Below are 23,423 nucleotides of genomic sequence, written 5' to 3'. Positions count from 1 at the left end.
ATGGAGAGTCAGGGCCTATCTTGTTTTATGCTATTTTACCTAAGAGAAGGTAGTAGGTCCTAGTTAATAATACTCATGATCATGTGCTAAGAACAACTAAGTAGGATTGGTTAGATGACTATGATGATGATGTGGTATCAAGTAGAAGTTGTATGATCGATGATGATGAGTATGACTTGTTATTATGATACCAATGATGAGTTATTTATTATTATGATCGACGACACATGATTCTAAGTTGTTATATGAGCATGATTACTTATTATATATAACCGTGGGTGAAATGAACCTGGATTAGAATCAAGTGAAGCCAACATGTGGTACACATCAAAAGTACTACTTGGATTAGAGTAGTACTTTCGACATGCACCACATGTTGCCTCCACTTGAATCTACTCCACTTAACTCCATTTTTTTGTACTTTTCTTTTATAAACTAAACTAGTGATAAAACAAGAAACAAAAAGATTCGATTGCAAGATCTAGAGATATACCTTCAAGCACTCACCTCCCCGACAACGGCGCCACAAAAGAGCTTAGTTGACAGGGTGTGAGTGAGTGCCCTTTACCTAGCCTCCCCGGCAATGGCGCCAGAAAAGAGCTTGATGTCTACTACAAAAACTTCTTCTTGTAGACGTTGTTGGGCCTGCAAGTGCACAGGTTTGTAGGACAGTAGCAAATTTCCCTCAAGTGGATGACCTAAGGTTTATCAATCCGTGGGAGGCGTAGGATGAAGATGGTCTCTCTCAAACAACCCTAAAACCAAATAACAAAGAGTCTCTTGTGTCCCCAACACACCCAATACAATGGTAAATTGTATAGGTGCACTAGTTCGGCAAAGAGATGGTGATACAAGTGCAATATGGATAGTAGATATAGGTTTTTGTAATCTGAAATAATAAAAACAGCAAGGTAACTAATGGTAAAAGTGAGCGTAAAGGGTATTGCAATGATAGGAAACAAGGACTAGGGTTCATACTTTCACTAGCGCAAGTTCTCTCAACAAAAATGACATAGATAGATCATATAACAAGCCCTCAACATGCAACAAAGAATCACTCCAAAGCCACTAATAGAGGAGAACAAACGTAGAGATTATGGTAGGGTACGAAACCACCTCAAAGTTATTCTTTCAGATCGATCTATAAAACAGTTCGTACTAGAATAACACCTTAAGACACAAATCAACCAAAACCCTAATGTCACCTAGATACTCCATTGTCACCTCAAGTATCCGTGGGCATGATTATACGATATGCATCACACAATCTCAGATTCATCCAACCAACATAAAAGTACTTCAAAGAGTGCGCCAAAGTTTCTACGGGAGAGTCAAGAACGTGTGCCAACCCCTATGCATAGGTTCATGGGCGGAACCCGCAAGTTGGTCACCAAAACATACATCAAGAGGCACGTGATATCCCATTGTCACCACAGATAAACACGGCAAGACATACATCAAGTGTTCTCATAAAAGACTCAATCCGATAAGATAACTTCAAAAGGGAAACTGAATTCATCACAAGAGAGTATAGGGGGAGAAACATCATAAGATCCAACTACAATAGCAAAGCTCGGGATACATCAAGATCGTGCCATAGAGGGAACATGAGAGAGAACACGAGAGAGAGAGAGATCAGACACATAGCTACTGGTACATACCCTCAGCCCCGAGGGTGAACTACTCCCTCCTCGTCATGGAGAGCGCCGGGATGATGAAGATGGCCACCGGTGATGGATTCCCCCTCCGGTAGGGTGCCGGAACGGGCTCCCGAGAGGTTTTTGGTGGCTACAGAGGCTTGCGGCGGTGGAACTCCCGATCTATCTTGATTTTCGATGGTTTCAGGGTACGTAGGCTTATATAGGCGAAAGAAGTCGGTCGGGAGGTGCTCGAGGGGCCGACGAGACAGGGGGCGCGCCCTATAGGGGGGGGCACCCTCCTATCTCGTGGAGTCCTCTAGGATCTTCTGACCTGAACTCCGAGTCTTCCGGATCATATTCTTCCAAAAAATAACTTTGCCGAAGGTTTCATTCCGTTTGGACTCCGTTTGATATTCCTTTTCTTCGAAATACTGAAACAGGCAATAAAACAGCAATATGGGCTGGGCCTCCAGTTAGTAGGTTAGTCCCAAAAATGATATAAATGTGTAAAATAAAGCCCATAAACATCCAAAAGGGGTAGTATAATAGCATGGAACAATAAAAAATTATAGATACGTTGGAGACGTATCAAGCATCCCCAAGCTTAATTCCTACTCGTCCTCGAGTAGGTAAATGATAAAAAAAGAATTTTTGATGTGGAATGCTACCTAGCATAATTCTAAATGTAATTTTCTTTATTGGGGCATGAATGTTCAGATCCAAATGATACAAAATAAAAGTTCATATTAACATGAAAATGGTGATACTTCAAGCATACTAATCAAAGTAATCATGCCTTCTCAAAATAACATGGCCAAAGAAAGTTATCCCTACAAAATCATATAGTCTGGCTGTTTCTCTATCTTCATCACACAAAGTATTTAATCATGCACAACCCCGATGACAAGCCAAGCAATTGTTTCATACTTTATTAATCTCAAACTTTTTCAACTTTCACGCAATACATGAGCGTGAGCCATGGACATAGCACTATAAGTGGAATAGAATGGTGGTTGTGGAGAAGACAAAAAAGGAGAAGATAGTCTCACATCAACTAGGCGTATCAACGGGCTATGGAGATGCCCATTAATAGATATCAATGTGAGTGAGTAGGGATTGCCATGCAACGGATGCACTAGAGCTATAAATATATGAAAGCTTAATAAAAGAAACTAAGTGGGGTGCATCCAACTTGTTTGCTCACGAAGACCTAGGGCACTTTAAGGAAGCCCATCATTGGAATATACAAGCCAAGTTCTATAATGAAAAATTCCCACTAGTATATGAAAGGGACAACATATGAGACTCTCTATCATGAAGATCATGGTGCTATTTTGAAGCACAAGTGTGGAAAAAGAGATAGTAGCATTGTCCCTTCTCTCTTTTTATCTCATTTTTTTTCTTTTCTTTTTTTCTTTTTCTTCATTCTTTTTTTCTTTGGCCTTCTTTTTTTTCTTTTTGGCCTTTCTCTTGTTTTTCTTTTTGTAAAGTCCGAAGTCTCATCCCGACTTGTGGGGGAATCATAGCCTTCATCATCCTTTCCTCACTAGGACAATGCTCTAATAATGAAGATCATCACACTTTTATGGATTTACAACTCAAAGCTAGAACAAGATATGACTCTATATGAATGCCTCCGGCGGTGTACCGGGATATGCAATATGACAATGATGAATGTGTCATAATAAACGGAACGGTGGAAAGTTGCATGGCAATATATCTCGGAATGGCTATGGAAATGCCATAATAGGTAGGTATGGTGGCTGTTTTGAGGAAGGTATATGGTAGGTGTATGATACCGGCAAAAAGTGAGCGGTATTAGAGAGGCTAGCAAAGGTGGAAGGGTGAGAGTGCGTATAATCCATGGACTCAACATTAGTCATAAAGAACTCATATACTTATTGCAAAAATCTAGAAGTTATCAAAGCAAAGTATTACGTGCAATGAATCAAGAGCGACATGTATGAAAATTATGAAGGTGGCCTTGCCACAGATACAATGTCAACTACATGATCATGCAAAAAGCAATATGACAAAAGTAATGCGTGTCATATGAACGGAACGGTGGAAAGTTGCATGGCAATATATCTCGGAATGGCTATGGAAATGCCATAATAGGTAGGTATGGTGGCTGTTTTGAGGAAAGTAAATGGTGGGTGTATGGTACCGGCGAAAGTTGCGCGGCACAAGAGAGGCTAGCAATGGTGGAAGGGTGAAAGGGTGCGTATAATCCATGGACTCAACATTAGTCAAAAGAACTCATGTACTTGTTGCAAAAATCTAGAAGTCATCGAAAACAAAGCACTACGCGCATGCTCCTAGGAGGATAGATTGGTAGGAAAAGACCATCTCTCGTCCCCGATTGCCACTCATAAGGAAGACAATCAATAAATAAAATTGTGCTCCAACTTCATCACAAAGCGGTTCACCATACGTGCATGCTACGGGAATCACAAACTTCAACACAAGCATTTTTCATAATCACCTCAACTAGCATGACTCTAATATCACTACCTCCATATCTCAAAACAATTATCAAGCATCAAATTGATCATAGCATCCAATTCACTTTCTATGATAGTTTTTATTATACCCAACTTGGATGCCCATCATTCTAGGACCAACTTTGTAACCAAAGCAAATACCATGCTGTTCTAAAAGACTCTCAAAAAGATATAATTTAAGCATGAGAGACTAGCAATTTCTACAAAATATAACCACCGCCGTGCTCTAAAAGATATAAGTGATGCACTAGAGCAAATGACAAACTACTCCAAAAGATATAAGTGAAGATCAATGAGTAGTCGAATAATTGTGCAACTATGTGAAGACTCTCTAACATTAAGGAATTTCAGATCTTGGTATTCTAATCAAGCAGCAAGCAAAACAAAATAAAATGACATTGCAAGGATAGCACAACTCATGTGAAGAAGCAAAACCTTAGGCTCAACCGACCCTAACTGATAGTTGTTGAAGAAGAAAGGTGGGATGCCTGCCGGGGCATCCCCAAGCTTAGATGCTTGAGACTTCTTGAAATATTATCTTGGGGTGCCTTGGGAATCCCCAAGCTTGAGCTTTTGTGTCTCCTTAATTCCTCTCATATCATGGTTTCTCTTTTTATCAAAAGCTTCATCCACAACAAACGCAACAAGAACTCGTGAGATGTGTTAGTATAAACCAATGCAAAACCTTATCCTTTTCTACTGTAACAAATCACTAAAATTATTATTCAACATTGTATACTAAATGCCTCTGCATATTTAATACTCCTATCCTCAAATAGAATCATTAAACAAGCAAACATATGCAAACAATGCAAACATAACAGCAATCTGCCAAAACAGTACAGTCTGTAAAGAATGCAGGAGTGTCAATACTTCCCTAACTCCAAAAATTATGAAATAAAATTCCGACTGTAGTAAATTTATCAGATATCATTATGCAAAAAGATTCAACATTATACCATGCTCTGACTTTTCTAGGGAATTTTTTCAACAGCGGTAAACTTTCTGTTTTCAAACAGCAACATGTATACTAGCAAAATAAGCATGGTAAAGGCTATCCTTGACATTTTTATTGAAACTAAAGATGAAAAATATTATTCTAAATAACATCAAGCAAATACTAACAAGATAAAATGACGCTCCAAGCAAAACACATATCATGTGGCGAATAAAAATATAGCTCCAAGTAAAGTTACCGATGAACGAAGACGAAAGAGGGGATGCCATCCGGGGCATCCCCAAGCTTAGGCTCTTGGTTGTCCTTGGATATTTCCTTGGGGTGCCTTGGGAATCCCCAAACTTAGGCTCTTGCCACTCCTTATTCCATAGTCCATCGAATCTTTACCCAAAACTTGAAAACTCCACAACACAAAACTCAACAGAAAAATCGTAAGCTCCATTAGTATAAGAAAATAAAACCACCACTTAGATACTGTAATGAACTCATTCTAAATTCATATTGGTGTAATACCTACTGTATTCCAACTTATCTATGGTTCATACCCTCCGATACTACTCATAGATGCATCAAAATAAGCAAACAACACATAGAAAACAGAATCTGTCAAAAACAGAACAGTCTGTAGTAATCTGTATCAAACGTATACTTCTGGAACTCCAAAAATCCTACCAAATTAGTAAGACCTGAGAAATTTGTGTACCAATCCATAGCAAAAAGAATAAAATCAGAAGCACGTTTCTGTGAATTAACAAAACTAATTTACTGGGTGCAAAAGTTTCTGATTTTCAGCAGGATCAACACAACTATCACCGTAAGCTATCCTAAAGGTCTTACTTGGCACTTTATTGAAACAAAAGCTATAAAACATGATTACTACAGTAGCATAATCATGTGGACACACAAAAACAGTAAAGGTAAATATTGGGTTGTCTCCTAACAAACGCTTTTCTTTAATGCCTTTCTAGCTAGGCATGATGATGACAACGATGCTCACATAAAAGATAAGAATTGAAACATAACGGGAGCATAATGAAGCATATGACTAGAACATTTAAGTCTAACCCACTTCCTATGCATAGGGATTTTGTGAGCAAACAACTTATGGGAACAATAATCAATTAGCATAGGAAGGTAAAACAAGCATAGCTTCAAAACTTTAAGCACATAGAGAGGAAACTTGACATTATTGCAATTCCTAAAAGCATATATTCCTCCCTCATAATAATTTTTAGTAGCATCATGAATGTATTAAACAATATAACCAGCACCTAAAGCATTCTTTTCATGATCTACAAGCATAGAAAATTTACTACTCTCCACATAAGCAAAATTCTTCTCATGAATAATAGTGGGAGCAAACTCAACAAAATAATTATCATGTGAGGCATAATCCAATTGAAAACTAAAATCATGATGACAAGTTTCATGGTTATAATTATTCTTAATAGCATACAAGTCATCACAATAATCATCATAGATAGCAACTTTGTTCTCATAATCAATTGGAACCTCTTCCGAAATAGTGGAATCATCACTAAATAAAGTTGACACTCTTCCAAATCCACTTTCACAATAATAATCAACATCCTCCAAAATAGTGGGATCACTACTTCCTAAAGTTGACACTCTTCCAAACCCACTTTCATCAATATAATAATCATAAATAGGAGGCATGCTATCATCATAATAAATTTGCTCATCAAAACTTGGGGGACAAAAAATATCATATTCATCAAACATAGCTTCCCCAAGCTTGTGGCTTTGCATATCATTAGCATCATGGATATTCAAGGAATTCATACTAACAACATTGCAATCATGCTCATCATTCAAAGATTTAGTACCAAGCATTTTCATGCATTCTTCTTCTAGCACTTGAGCACAATTTTCCTTTCCATCATACTCACGAAAGATATTAAAAAGACGAAGCGTATGAGACAAACTTAACTCCATTTTTTTGTAGTTTTCTTTTATAAACTAAACTAGTGATAAAACAAGAAACAAAAATATTTGATTGCAAGATCTAAAGATATACCTTCAAGCACTCACCTCCCCGGCAACGGCGCCAGAAAAGAGCTTAGTTGACGGGGTGTGAGTGAGTGCCCTTTACCTAGCCTCCCCGGCAACGGCGCCAGAAAAGAGCTTGATGTCTACTACACAACCTTCTTCCTGTAGACGTTGTTGGGCCTGCAAGTGCACAGGTTTGTAGGACAGTAGCAAATTTCCCTCAAGTGGATGACCTAAGGTTTATCAATCCGTGGGAGGCGTAGGATGAAGATGGTCTCTCTCAAACAACCATACAACCAAATAACAAAGAGTCTCTAGTCTCCCCAACACACCCAATACAATGGTAAATTGTATAGGTGCACTAGTTCGGCGAAGAGATGGTGATACAAGTGCAATATGGATAGTAGATATAGGTTTTTGTAATCTGAAATAATAAAAACAGCAAGGTAACTAATGGTAAAAGTGAGCGTAAACGGTATTGCAATGATAGGAAACAAGGCCTAGGGTTCATACTTTCACTAGTGCAAGTTCTCTCAACAATAATAACATAGATAGATCATATAACAAGCCCTCAACATGCAACAAAGAGTCACTCCAAAGCCACTAATAGCGGAGAACAAACGTAGAGATTATGGTAGGGTACGAAACCACCTCAAAGTTATTCTTTAGGATCGATCTATAAAACAGTTCTTACTAGAATAACATCTTAAGACACAAATCAACCAAAACCCTAATGTCACCTAGATACTCCATTGTCACCTCAAGTATCCGTGGGCATGATTATACGATATGCATCACACAATCTCAGATTCATCCAACCAACATAAAAGTACTTCAAAGAGTGCCCCAAAGTTTCTACCGGAGAGTCAAGAACGTGTGCCAACCCCTATGCATAGGTTGATGGGAGGAACCCGCAAGTTGGACACCAAAACATACATCAAGAGGCACGTGATATCCCATTGTGACCACAGATAAACACGGCAAGACATACATCAAGTGTTCTCATAAAAGACTCAATCCGATAAGATAACTTCAAAAGGGAAACTCAATTCATCATAAGAGAGTAGAGGGGGAGAAACATCATACGATCCAACTACAATAGCAAAGCTCGGGATACATCAAGATCGTGCCATAGAGGGAACACGAGAGAGAATACGAGAGAGAGAGAGAGATCAAACACATAGCTACTGGTACATACCCTCAGCCCCGAGGGTGAACTACTCCCTCCTCGTCATGGAGAGCGCCGGGATGATGAAGATGGCCACCGGTGATGGATTCCCCCTCCGGCAGGGTGCCGGAACGGGCTCCCGAGAGGTTTTTGGTGGCTACAGAGGCTTGCGGCGGCGGAACTCCCGATCTATCTTGATTTTCGATGGTTTTAGGGTACGTAGGCTTATATAGGCGACAGAAGTCGGTCGGGAGGTGCTCGAGGGGCCCACGAGACAGGGGGGCGCGCCCTATAGGGGGGCCCTCCTATCTCGTGGAGTCCTCGAGGATCTTCTGACGTGAACTCCAAGTCTCCCGGATCTTATTCTTCCAAAAAAATAACTTTGCCGAAGGTTTCATTCCGTTTGGACTTCGTTTGATATTCCTTTTCTTCGAAATATTGAAACAGGCAATAAAACAGCAATATGGGCTGGGCCTCCGGTTAGTAGGTTAGTCCCAAAAATGATATAAATGTGTAAAATAAAGCCCATAAACATCCAAAAGGGGTAGTATAATAGCATGGAACAATCAAAAATTATAGATACGTTGGAGACGTATCAACGGCCTGCATCTTTTTTTGTGCTCATGCTTTTGTTCCTTGGTTTTGCTGTTCTTCGAAGCTTGTGTTAGTTGGTATGTACTTCTCCTTCTGCATCTGTTTCTGGATCTTTATTTGTCCCTTGTCAATTCCCATGTCCCTTGATGTTGTTCTTCTCTTCTTATCTTGGTCTTGTTCTTCCGTCTTTCTTTTTCGTGTTTCTCGTGCTTCTGTTGCGGCTACGACTTCTTTCGTGCGGTTTCCATCCACCAGTGTACTTGTGGCTGCTGCATCTGCTTGCTCTAGTACCCGTAGGGTCACCTCGTCTGTTTTGTTGTTCCTTGCATTGCAAATCATGTCATGAAGGTCTTTATGATGTTTGAAAGCTTTGATCAGATCCGTTGTTGTTTGCACTAGTGATTTATTGGCTTGTTGATCCAATTTCTCCTCTTGATTAGTGCATTGGTGTTCTGTCCTCGTGGTTATTCCTGGTAAATATGTTGCTTTGGCAAGCACTTTTTCCAACATTTCATTTATCCTTTTGAATCTTTCTTTTGATCCTGTGCTGGTGCTTGTGTCGGGTTCCCTGCTTCCACTGGTGCTGGGACATGCTTCGCGCTGGCGCTTGGGTGGAGCCGTGGAGGTGGTAGCAGTTTGGGCATGTGCTGGTGCTGCTGTTGTTGCGCTGGTATCAGTTGCATTGAATACGAAGGTGATGCTGTGCTGGTATAGAAGATCCTCTCTGCTATTCCTTTCCATGTCTGCATTGTTTCGATAGAATGGAGTTGGTTAGAATGGAAACTTTTTTACAAGGAAGAACAGATTTATATAAAACAGAGCCATACTTGTATCTTGCCAAATTTATAGTCATCCGGTCGTGCTTTTCCATCCTTTTTCATGTCTGCTCTAGCTATTTTTGCCAGTACACTCTCTTTGAGATGGTTTGCTCGTGGTAATGAGGCCTTGTCCGTTCGCTGAGAAATCTTCCACATTTCTCTGTTGTCGGTTGGTAGGAACAGGGAGTCGAGGTACATGATTACTGCTACTTCTTGAGCTTGCGTTGGTTTTGCCCTTGAAGAGGAAAGTGTGATGCAGCAAAGTAGAGATAAGTATTACCCCCAGTTAAAAACCAAGGTATCAATCCAGTAGGAGAAACATGCAAGTCCCCAATATATGCACCTACACAAACAATCAAACACTTGCACCCAACGCGATAAAGGGGTTGTCAATCCCTTCACGGGCACTTGCAAAGGTGAGGTCGGATAGAGATAGACATAAAATATTACTAAAACGTAAAACAAAATAAAACTAAATAAATTGCAGCAAGGTATTTTGGTATATAGATCTGAAAATATATGAAGGAAAATAGACCCGGGGGCCATAGGTTTCACTAGAGGCTTCTCTCTTGAGGGCAAATAGTATGGTGGGTGCACAAACTATTGTCGAGCAATTGATAGAAAAGCGCAAAGTTATGACGATATCCAAGGCAATGATTATGAATATAGGCATCACGTCCGTGTCAAGTAGACTGACTCTTGCCTGCATCTACTACTATTACTCCACACATCAACTGCTATCCAGCATGCATCTAGAGTATTATGTTCATAAAGAATGGAGTAACGCCTTAAGTAAGATGACATGATGTAGAGGGATAAACTCAAGCAACCCCCATCTTTTTACCCTTGATGGCAACAATACAATACGTGTCTCGCTACCCCTACTTTGTCACTGGGTGAAATCATGCAAGATTGAACCCAAAACTAAGCACCTCTCCCATTGCAAGAAAAACCAATCTAGTTGGCCAAACCAAACCGATAATTGATGATTGCTAGAGCTATGTTGGTATTTCCCCAAATAGGAAGGGATGATGCTGAAGGAAATATGCCCTAGAGGCAATAATAAAGTTATTATTTATTTCCTTATTTCATGATAAATGTTTATTATTCATGCTATAATTGTATTAACCAGAAACATAATACATGTGTGAATACATAGACAAACATAGTGTCACTAGTATGCCTCTACTTGACTAGCTCATTGATCAAAGATGTTTAAGTTTCCTAACCATAGACATAAGTTGTCATTTGATTAATAGGATCACATCATTAGGAGAATGATGTGATTGACTAGACCCATTCCGTTAGCATAGCACTTGATCATTTAGTATCTTGCTATTGCTTTCTTCATGACTTATACATGTTCCTATGAATATGAGATTATGCAACTCCCGTTTACCGGAGGAACACTTTGTGTGCTACCAAACGTCACAACGTAACTGGGTGATTATAAAGGAGCTCTACAGGTGTCTTCGAAGGTACTTGTTGAGTTGGCGTATTTCGAGATTAGGATTTGTCACTCCGATAGTCGGTGAGGTATCTCTGGGCCCTCTCGGTAATGCACATCACTATAAGCCTTGCAAGCAATGTAACTAATGAGTTAGTTACGGAATGATGCATTACATAATGAGTAAAGAGACTTGCCGGTAACGAGATTGAACTAGGTATTGAGATACTGACGATCAAATCTCGGGCAAGTAACATACCAATGACAAAGGGAACAACGTATGTTGTTGTGCGGTTTGACCGATAAAGATCTTCGTAGAATATGTAGGAGCCAATATGAGCATCCATGTTACGCTATTGGTTATTGACCAGAAACGTGTCTCGGTCATGTCTACATTGTTCTCGAACCCGTAGGGTCCGCACACTTAAGGTTTCGATGACAGTAATATTATGAGTTTATGAGTTTTGATGTATCGAAGGAGTTCGGAGTCCCGGATGAGATCGGGGACATGACGAGGAGTCTCGGAATGGTCAAGATGTAAAGATCGATATATTGGACGACTATATTCGGACACCGGAAGTGTTCCGGGTAGTTTTGGAGAAAATCGGAGTGCCGGAGGGGTTACCAGAACCCCCCAGGGGAGTATTGGGCCTTAGTGGGCTTTAGTGAAGAGAGAGGGCAGCAGCCCAAGAGGTGGTGCACCCCCTCCCATGAGGGATCCGAATTGGACTAGGGGAGGGGGTGCACCCCCCCCTTTCCTTCTCTTCTTTCCCTCTCCTTCCTTCCCCCTTCCCTCTTCCTAGTTGGACTGGGAAAGGGGAGTCCTACTCCTACTAGGAGGAGGACTCCCCCCTCCTTGGTGCGCCCCAAAGGGCTGGCCGGCCTCCCCCCTTGCTCCTTTATATACGGGAGCAGGGGGCACCTCTAGACAGAACAACAATTGATCTCTTGATCTCTTAGCCATGTGCAGTGCCCCCCTCCACCATAGTCCTCGATAATATTGTAGTGGTGCTTAGGCGAAGCCCTGCGTCGGTAGAACATCAAGATCGTCACCACGCCGTCGTGCTGACGGAACTCTCCCTCGACACTCGGGTGGATCGGAGTTCGAGGGACGTCATCGAGCTGAACGTGTGCTAGAACTCGGAGGTGTCGTAGTTTCGGTGCTTGATCGGTCGGGCCGTGAAGACGTACGACTACATCAACCGCGTTGTGTTAACGCTTCCGCTTTCGGTCTACGAGGGTACGTGGACAACACTCTCCCCTCTCGTTGCTATGCATCTCCATGATCTTGCGTGTGCGTAGGAATTTTTATGCGTAGATGTCATATGCACGAGTAGAATACAAGTGAGTTGTGGGCGATACAAGTCATACTGCTTACCAGCATGTCATACTTTGGTTCAGCGGCATTGTGAGATGAAGCGGCCTGGACCGACATTACGCGTACGCTTACGCGAGACTGGTTTCATCGCTACGAGCACTCGTTGCTTAAAGGTGACCGGCGGGTGTCTGTCTCTCTCACTTTAGTTGAACCGAGTGTGGCTACGCTCGGTCCTTGCGAAGGTTAAAACAACACTAACTTGATGAACTATTGTTGTGGTTTTGATGCGTAGGTAAGAACGGTTCTTGCTCAGCCCGTAGCAGCCACGTAAAATTTGCAACAACAAAGTAGAGGACGTCTAACTTGTTTTTGCAGGGCATGTTATGATGTGATATGGTCAAGATGTGATGCTATATTTTATTTGTATGAGATGATCATGTTTTGTAACCGAGTTATCGGCAACTAGCAGGAGCCATATGGTTGTCGCTTTATTGTATGAAATGCAATCGCCCTGTAATTGCTTTACTTTATCACTAAGCGGTAGCGATAGTCGTAGAAGCAATAGATGGCGTAAAAGACAATGATGCTACGATGGAGATCAAGGTGTCGCGCCGGTGACGATGGTGATCACGACGGTACTTCGGAGATGGAGATCACAAGCACAAGATGATGATGTCCATATCATATCACTTATATTGATTGGATGTGATGTTTATCCTTTATGCATCTTATTTTGCTTTGATTGACGGTAGCATTTTTAAGATGATCTCTCACTAATTATTAAGAAATGTTCTTCCTGAGTATACACCGTTGTGAAAGTTCTTCGTGCTGAGACACCACGTGATGATCGGGTGTGATAGGCTCTACGTTCAAATACAACGGGTGCAAAACAGTTGCACACGCGGAATACTCAGGTTAAACTTGACGAGCCTAGCATATACAGATATGGCCTCACAACACAGAGACCGAAAGGTCGAACGTGAATCATATAGTAGATATGATCAACATAGTGATGTTCACCATTGAAAACTACTCCATCTCACGTGATGATCGGACATGGTTTAGTTGATTTGGATCACGTGATCACTTAGATGACTAGAGAGATGTCTGTCTAAGTGGGAGTTCTTAAGTAATATGATTAACTGAACTTAAATTTATCATGAACTTAGTCCTGGTAGTATTTTGCAAATTATGTTGTAGATCAATAGCTCGCGTTGTTGCTTTCATATGTTTATTTTGATATGTTCCTAGAGAAAACTGTGTTGAAAGATGTTAGTAGCAATGATGCGGATTGGATCCGTGATCTGAGGTTTATCCTTATTGCTGCATAGAAGAATTATGTCCTTGATGCACCGCTAGGTGACAGACCTATTACAGGAGCATATGCAAACGTTATGAACATTTGGCTAGCTCAATATGATGACTACTTGATAGTTTAGTGCACCATGCTTGACGGCTTAGAATCAGGACTTCAAGGACGTTTTGAACGTCATGGACCATATGAGATGTTCCAGGAATTGAAGTTAATATTTCAAGCAAATACCCAAGTTGAGAGACATGAATTCTCCAACAAGTTCTATGGCTAAAAGATGGAGGGGAATCGCTCAACTAGTGAGCATGTGCTCAGATTGTCTGGGTACTTCAATTGCTTGAATCAAGTGGGAGTTAATCTTCTATATAAGATAGTGATTGACAGAATTCTCTAGTCACCATCACTAAGTTACTAGAACTTCGTGATGAACTATAGTATGCAAGGGATGATGAAAACGATTCCCGAGCTCTTCGTGATGTTGAAATCGACGAAGGTAGAAATCAAGAAAGCGCATCAAGTGTTGATGATTGACAAGACCACTAGTTTCAAGAAAAGGGCAAAGGGAAAGAAAGGGAAACTTCAAGTAGAATGGCAAAAAAGTTGTCACTCTCGTGAAGAAGACCAAAGCTGGACCAAAGCCTGAAACTGAGTGCTTACACTGCAAAGGAAATGGTCACTTGAAGCGGAAATGCCCTGAATATTTGGTGGATAAGAAGGATGGCAATGTGAACAAGGGTATATTTGATATACAGGTTATTGATGTGTGCCTTGCTAGTGTTTATAGTAGCCCCTGAGTATTTGATACTTGTTCGGTTGCTAAGATTAGTAACTCAAAAGAGGAGTTACAGAATGAACAGAGACTAGTTGAAGGGGAAGTGACGATGAGTGTTGGAAGTAGTTCCAAGATTGATATGATCATCATTGCACACTCCCTATACTTTCGGGATTAGTGTTAAACCTAAATAAATGTTATTTGGCATTTGCGTTGAGCATGAATATGATTTGATCATGTTTATTGCAATACAGTTATTCATTTAAAGTCAGAGAATAATTGTTGTTCTGTTTACATGAATAAAACCTTCAAATGGTCATACACCCAATGAAAATAGTTTGTTGGAGCTCGATCGTAGTGATACACATATTCATAATATTGATGCCAAAAGATGCAAAGTTAATAATGATAGTGCAACTTATTTGTGGCACTGCCGTTTGGGTCATATCGGTGTAAAGCGCATGAAGAAACTCCATAAAGATGGATTTTTGGAATCACTTGGTTATGAATCATTTGATGCTTGCGAACTGTGCCTTTTGGGCAAGATGACTAAAACTCCGTTCCCCGGAACAATGGAACGAGCTACTGACTTATTGGAAATAATACATACCAATGTATGCGATCCGATGAGTGTTAAGGCTCGCGGCATGTATCATTATTTTCTGACCTTCACAAATGATTTGAGCAGATATGGGTATATCTACTTGATGAAACATAAGTCTGAAACATTTGAAAAGTTCAAAGAATTTCAGAGTGAAGTGGAAAATCATCGTAACAAGAAAAATAAAGTTTCTACGATCTGATCATGGAGACGAATATTTGAGTTACGAGTTTGGTCTTCATTTGAAACAATGTGAAATAGTTTCGCAACTCACGCCACCTGGAACACCACAATGTAATGGTGTGTCCGAACATCGTAATCGTACTTTACTAGATATGGTGCGATCTATGATGTCTCTTATCGATTTACCACTATCGTTTTGGGGTTATGCATTAGAGACAGCTGCATTCACGTTTAATAGGGCACCATCTAAATCCATTGAGACAACACCGTATGAACTATGGTTTAGCAGTAAACCTAAGCTATTGTTTCTTAAAGTTTGGAGTTATGATGCTTATATGAAAAAGGTTTTCAACCTGATAAGCTCGAACCCAAATTGGAGAAGTGCGTCTTCATATAATACCCAAAGGAAACTGTTGGGTATGCCTTATATCACAGATCTGAAGGCAAAACATTCGTTGCTAACAATGGATCCTTTCTAGAGAAGGAGTTTCTCTCGAAAGAAGTGAGTGGGAGGAAACTAGAGATTGATAAGGTAATTTGTACCTTCTCCCGAATTGGAAAGTAGTTCATCACAAAAATCAGTTCCAGTGATTCCTACACCAATTAGTGAGGAAGCTAATGATGATGATCATGAAACTTCAGATCAAGTTACTACAGAACCTCGTAGGTCTTCCAGAGTACGGTCCGCACTAGAGTGGTACGGTAATCCTGTTCTGAAATTCATGTTACTAGACCATGATAAACCTACGAACTATGAGGAAGTGATGATGAGCCCAGATTCCGCGAAATGGCTTGAGGCCATGACATCTGAGATGGGATCCATGTATGAGAACAAAGTGTGGACTTTGGTGGAGTTGCCCGATGATCGGCAAGCCATATTGTATAAATGGATCTTCAAGAGGAAGACAGATGCTGATAGTAGTGTTACTATCTACAAAGCTCGACTTGTCGCAAAAAGGTTTTCGACAAGTTCAAGGTGTTGACTACAATGAGATTTTCTCAACTGTAGCAATGCTTAAGTCTGTCTGAATCATGTTAGCAATTGCCACATTTTTTGAAATCTGGCAAGTGGATGTCAAAACTGCATTCCTTAATGGTTTTCTTAAGAAGAGTTGTATATGATGCAACTAGAAGGTTTTGTCAATCCTAAAGGTGCTAACAAAATGTGCAAGCTCCAGCGATCCATCTATGGACTAGTGCAAGCATCTCAAAGTTGGAATATATGCTTTGATAAGTTGATCAAAGCATATAGTTTTATACAGACTTGCGGTGAAGCCTGTATTTACAATAAAGTGAGTGGGAGCATTACAACCTTTCTGATTAGTATATGTGAGTGACATATTGTCAATCAAAAATGATGTAGAATTTTTCTGGAAAGCATAAAGGAGTATTTGAAAGGAGTTATTTAAAAGAAAGACATCAGTAAAGCTACTTACATATTGAGAATCAAGATCTATTGAGATAGATCAAGACGCTTGATAAGTTTTTCAATAAGTACACACCTTGTCAAGTTTTTGAAATAGTTCAAAATGGAACAGTCAAAGAAAGAATTCTTGCCTGTGTTACAAAGGTGTGAAATTGAGTAAGACTCAAATCCCGACCATGGCAGAAAATAGAAAAGAGAATGAAAGTCATTCCCTATGCCTCAGTTATAGGTTCTATAAAGTATGCTATGCTATGTATCAGACCTATTGTATACCTTGCTCTGAATTTGGCAAGGGAGTACAATAGTGATCTGGGAGTAGATCACTGAACATTGGTCAAGAATATCCTTAGTGAGGACTAAGGAAATATTTCTCGATTATGGAGGTGATAAAAGAGCCCGTCGTAAAGAGTTACATCGATGCAAGCTTTTACACCGATCCAGATGACTCTAAGTCTCAATCTGGATACATATTGAAAGTGGGAGCAATTAGCTAGAGTAGCTCCGTACAGAGCATTGTAGACATAGAATATTTGCAAAATACATACGGCTCTAAATGTGGCAGACCCATTGACTAAGCTTCTCTCACGAGCAAAACATGATCACACCTTAGTACTCTTTGGATGTTAATCACATAGCGATGTGAACTAGATTATTGACTCTAGTAAACCCTTTGGGTGTTGGTCACATGACGATGTGAACTATGGGTGTTAATCATATACAGATATGAATATTGGTGTTAAATCACATGGCGATGTGAACTAGATTATTAACTCTAGTGCAAGTGGGAGACTGAAGGAAATATGCCCTAGAGGCAATAATAAAGTCATTATTTATTTCCTTATCTCATCATAAATGTTTATTATTCATGCTATAATTGTATTAACTGGAAACATAATACATGTGTGAATACATAGACAAACATAGTGTCACTAGTATGCCTCTACTTGACTAGCTCGTTGATCAAAGATGGTTAAGTTCCCTAACCATAGACATAAGTTTTCATTTGATTAACGGGATCACATCATTAGGAGAATGATGTGATTGACTAGACCCATTCCGTTAGCTTAGCACTTGATCGTTTAGTATGTTGCTATAGCTTTCTTCATGAATTATACATGTTCCTATGAATATGAGATTATGCAACTCCCGTTTACCGGAGGAACACTTTGTGTGCTACCAAACGTCACAACGTAACTGGGTGATTATAAAGGAGCTCTACAGGTGTCTTCGAAGGTACTTGTTGAGTTGGCGTATTTCGAGATTAGGATTTGTCACTCCGATTGTCGGAGAGGTATCTCTGGGCCCTCTCGGTAATGCACATCACTATAAGCCTTGCAAGCAATGTAACTAATGAGTTAGTTACGGAATGATGCATTACATAATGAGTAAAGAGACTTGCCGGTAACGAGATTGAACTAGGTATTGAGATACCGACGATCGAATCTCGGGCAACACTACAAAAAAATACACTTCCGTGATGATATGTGTTTGTCATAGTAGGTCACGTTTTTTGTCATGCATGTACATCCATGACAAATTTATGACAGAATCAAGATAGTCATACCTGTGCTGTCGTAGAAGTGTTCCATGACATTACCAAAATTATCATCATGGAAGTGTCCACTTCCATGACGATAAATCGCGCGTCATAGAAGTGCTTTCGTCAAGGGTGACCGACACGTGGCATCCACCATAACGGAATGCCGTTAAGCTATCGGGTCGGGTTTTGGATCCGATAACCCGTTAACAGCCCCGACCAATGGGGATTTTCCACGTGTAAAATCATCATTGGCTGGAGGAGACACGTGTCAGGTCCGCGCTGGCACAAGTGTCAGTCATCCAATGGGCGAGACGCGCCTATGATATGTTGACACGTGGACCGGCCCATCAAGTTTAAATGGGCCGGCCCAACTAAAGGCCCACAAGATTTTGCGGACCATAATGGGCCAGCCTAGCTAAAGGCCCACGAGATTTTGCGGACCATAATGGGCTGGCCCAGCTAACGGCCCACATGATTTTGCGGGCCATAATGGGCCGGCCCAAGTAAAGGCCCACAAGATTTTTGTTTGCCACAATGGGCCGGCCCAGGTAAAGGCCCACAAGATTCTTGCGGATCATAATGGGCCATCCCGGCTAAAGACCCACGAGATTTCGCCGACATTAACGGGCCGACCCAGTTGTAGGCCCACAAGAATTTGAGGACCCTAGTAGGCCGACTCATTAACTGGCTGCCATGTTTTGGGCCAAATGCCGGCCCATATTTGATCCGGTCCATTAATGGCCTGCCACGTTCCGGGCCTAATAGTGGCCCATATGATATCCGACCCGTTAAAAGCCTACCACGTTCTGGGCCAAATTACGGCCCAGATCAGGTACGACCCTTTAAGAGGCTATGGGCTCAATTATGGCCCATATTAGATTCGGCCCGTCAACTAGACACTATGTTTTTGGGCCCACTTGCTAGAGGCCCACTTAGTAATTCGTCCTGACATTAGTGTTGGCCTCTTAAGGACCCGTTTAACATTTCGGCCCTATATTAATTTCGTCCTGTTAAATGCCCGTCATATAGTTGGGCCTAACTATGGCCCGGTTTGCATCTGGCCTGCTCGCAGCCGATATCTGATTGGGCCAAACAAGGACCGAGACAATTTTGGCCTATTAAAAGCCCGTGATTTGATTTGCACAATAATGGGCCGGGGTTCATTTCGGGCTGCTGCCGGCCCGTTAGCTGTTTGGCACGTTTCAGGCCCAACCTACATCGTGATTGCATGATGGCCCGATTATGTACCGTAACTTTACGGTTTGGCCGGTTTACTGCGAAGACAGGATAAATATACAGTAAAATAACTGCAACATCGTGAATAAGAAAAAACCTAGACTATACAATAAAGAAATTACAGCATATTACATCCACTGGGCATCAAAATTCGCCACTATGATAATAAAGCACAAGCAGACAGCAGATTACATACACTGGGCATCAAAGATCGCCACCAGTGCAAATAAACACACCGACAAAATAATATACAAAACCGACAGCACTTCAATAGAGTTCAAGAAAGGTTAGCCCTGCTAGGGAGCTGCAGCGCAAGCAGCTGAGCAAGATGATGAGACAGCGCTTGTTCAACACTTAAATCTTCCTCACTCTGAAAGATAAACAAGCAGACAGATGATAGGTTTTGCACATAAAAGTATCAGTGCTGACAATTCATCACATTTCTTACTGACGAATAAAGTGACACAGTTTAAAATTGCATTAACACAATATGGTATTGTTCAGGTCAAGACATGGCAGGAAATGACATTGTGAAGGAGTTGGCAGCTTCACGACACCACTGGATTACAGATCAAGAACTCATAAGTATCAATGGTTAGTGTGCTGTCAATTTATCCCATTTCAGATTGGCAAATAAAGAGACCGTTTAAATAATACTCCCTCCGTCCGGAATTACTTGTCATCAAAATGGATGTGTCTAGAACTAAAATACATCTAGATACATCCATTTCAATGACAAGTATTTTCGAACGGAGGGAGTAGTAGAATGATATGACATTGTTCATAGTTAAGATATTGCAGAATATGACATTGTGTTGTAGTGGGTAGGTTCACCACACCACTGGATTATGGATGAAGAACAGAAGCATACATGCAGTGCAAAAGAACATCACTTGCTCTGTATAGTTTAATTTACATGGTATGAATAAGGAACTTGGTTGTACAACTGAAAACTTAAATTGAGAAAGCACAAACTTTTGTTTATGAACTACATAATAAACTTTAAACATGCAATTTGATGCAAACACCAAAAATAAATAGCTCTTGCAGTCATGCCTAACCAAATATATACAACAAAGTTTGAAGGCTTGAGATGGACAAACTTACATTATTGGTGAAGACAGGCTCTATAAAGGCCTTGTCCATGCTGATGGGGGGGCAATTCAAGAAGTTTACCACAGAATCTTCTTCATAAGCATTGCCTTTATTCTACATTTTATTAAGAGTAAATATAGATGTGATAATATACGAAAAAATGGAGAATATTTAAGATAAGATGAAGAGTGATGCTACATAACCAAGTAGCTATAAATGTAAGTGCAGCGATACAGGCAAAAGGTACATCCAAGAGCAATGCACAGCTAAACTTCTTCAGTACCAACCTTATGGTAAGAGTAAATATAGATCTGATGTGTAGAAAATGGAGGGCAAAGGAAAATAAGCTGCAGAGTGATGGTACATGAACAACTACCTGTCATTATAAGTACACTGATAAAGGACATCATGTACTTACAAGAACAATGCAGAGCTAAAAAAACATTGGCATTGGATATATTCTACACTAATGTAACCATTCATACAGATCAGATAATTTGGAGCGAACAATTGATAAGCAAGCTATCATGCATACTGCTGTCACATAATGAACCAGGTATGTATGCAAGTACAGTGATACAGGACAACAGGTACTAACAAGAGCAAAGCAGCGAGCAGCATATTTGCGATATCATGTCGTTCTTTTCAAACCGGAATTCTTCTTCGAGCAGATTTCCTGCAAACAAGATCCGTAAGGCACATGCGGAAAAGTAGAAGTTCAAATTGTCATGTGATTTCATAGACAGTACCTCATCTTGGGAACGAGACCAGTGCATAACAATGTTTTTCCATCCAATGTCTTCTAAATTTAGCACAGGAGACTTCACCGGAAATTCGTTTATAGATTTGCCACCAAAGTGTGATTTCCTCAGGTAACACCGATACTACTGCAATGCTTCCTTGAAAAGCACAAGCAAGCTTTGCTCGTCATGACTATCCAGATTGACCCTCGCCTAGTTACAACAATGTAATGTAAATCATTGATGTGTTCAATCAGCAGAAAACAGGAAAATAATAACCATGAATAATAGCACTTACACGTAAGTTGGACAGGAACATGTGATAATGGTGTTTGTCTTCACAATAATCTTCCCATGATGGGAATATATGCACGTAGTCCCTAACAACATTGAAATCATTGTCTTTTAAACTGGGAATAAATGGAATGGCGTTCCAATCTGCAAGAATTGGCCGTCTCTGTAGTTGGGATAGGTCTTCGGCCGGTGGACTTGCTGTACTTTTTGCTGGAGTGGGATTTTTCTGTGGTACAGCTGGTGCTATGGCAAATGAAATCGGTATACCTTTTGCTGGAGTGCAGGTCCTGTGTGGTGGGGCTAGTGGTGTGGCCAGTGAAGTATGGGTACAGTCTGCTGGAGTCGGTCCTACATTTTGTGTCACAGCTCTATCGAACATGGTAAAGAAGAGCAAGCAGATTTTGGATAATAAAATGTTGGTTGCGCAGTGCCCACACATGATGAACCAGAGAGCATTAAGAATGCAACTCCCAGCTGTCTCTCGACCATTTCAGGCGGTTGGATGAAGATCCTACGTCTCCTAACCCTTCTTCTTCCTCGTCTCTGATTCTTCCCATACAGAACACCGCACGGGCCGCCGGCCGGGCCGCCGGCCCCACCGCCTGTGTTCCTCCGCCACCCCCACCCCCCACCCGCGTCGAGTTTTCTTTGTTTGGCGAGGCCCCACAACCACCCGAGCCCCTTGGATCGCACCGGCGAACTCCGGCGAGCTCTGAAAAATCGACTGACCCAATTTTGAAATTTAGTCTACTGTGATTTAACTAGTGTGGAATATAAAAGGGGAAAACCATAAGCATTGGGAGTATAGTGTTGAGCGTGCCATGGCGGATCTGAAGGTGCAAACCAGACAAAGGCAACTTCGCAACCAAGACAAGAAATCAGAGTAAAGTAGTGGCGATCTATTTTCTTGCTGCGATAAATAAGTTGAGCAGATACGAAAGAGTATCGCCTCTGGTGCGGCGCCGTGTTCGCATCTGGTGAGAATTTGACGGTGTTGTGGTAGCGATGGCTGTCGGCGGCGTGGAAGCAAATCTAGGAGGGTAGACGGTGGCGGCGGGGCGCTGTGGATGAGACGGTCGTAGGAGCGGCGCCTGCAAGGTGGACGATGGCGGGGATGAAGCGAGAGGACATGATGCAAGGATCCCGGTCCGAAGGCGTGCATGAGAGAGGTCGATCTCTTGTAATGGACGGCGGCGTCGGGGTATCAGCTCTGGCATGGTGGAGGAGGACGGCGGTGGATGGGGTGGCGGACGACGGCGGACGGAGGAGGGTGGGGTGGAGAGGGTGTTTTGGCGCCCACGGAGTACGAATGGGGAAAAGTGAGGTAGAGAGGAAGAGGGGGAACCATGTATTCAGGGCGCGCTTGTCTCAAATGCGAGGAAATTTACAAACTTAGCACCTGTTTCAAATTTCTACTATGTCACATCAACATTAGTCGGTTGGGGATAGGACAGTAATCTCGCATACACCAAATATTTTCCGACGAGAGTTTGTTTTTGGCGCCCACCGTGTATGAATATGAATCGGGGAGGGAGTCGATTTCGGCCGAGGGCACACTGTGTTTTGGCGCCCACCATGTATGAATCCAGGTGAGAGGCGGTTATGTCACGTTTGGGTGAAATTACAAACCTACCCCAATCGAAACCTATAGAAATCCAGCAGATAGGCTTTCCGCGACAGGGATAGGCAGTAGTGATTTCCATCTCGCAGATTTTGGTTTCGGGCGGTTACTGCGACTTTCCCCGATTCGTTCAAATTTTGCACAGT

This window comes from Triticum dicoccoides, chromosome 5A (genome assembly GCF_002162155.2).
Source record: "Triticum dicoccoides isolate Atlit2015 ecotype Zavitan chromosome 5A, WEW_v2.0, whole genome shotgun sequence".
Taxonomy (NCBI): Eukaryota; Viridiplantae; Streptophyta; class Magnoliopsida; order Poales; family Poaceae; genus Triticum; species Triticum dicoccoides.
This window is presented reverse-complemented; position numbering follows the sequence as displayed.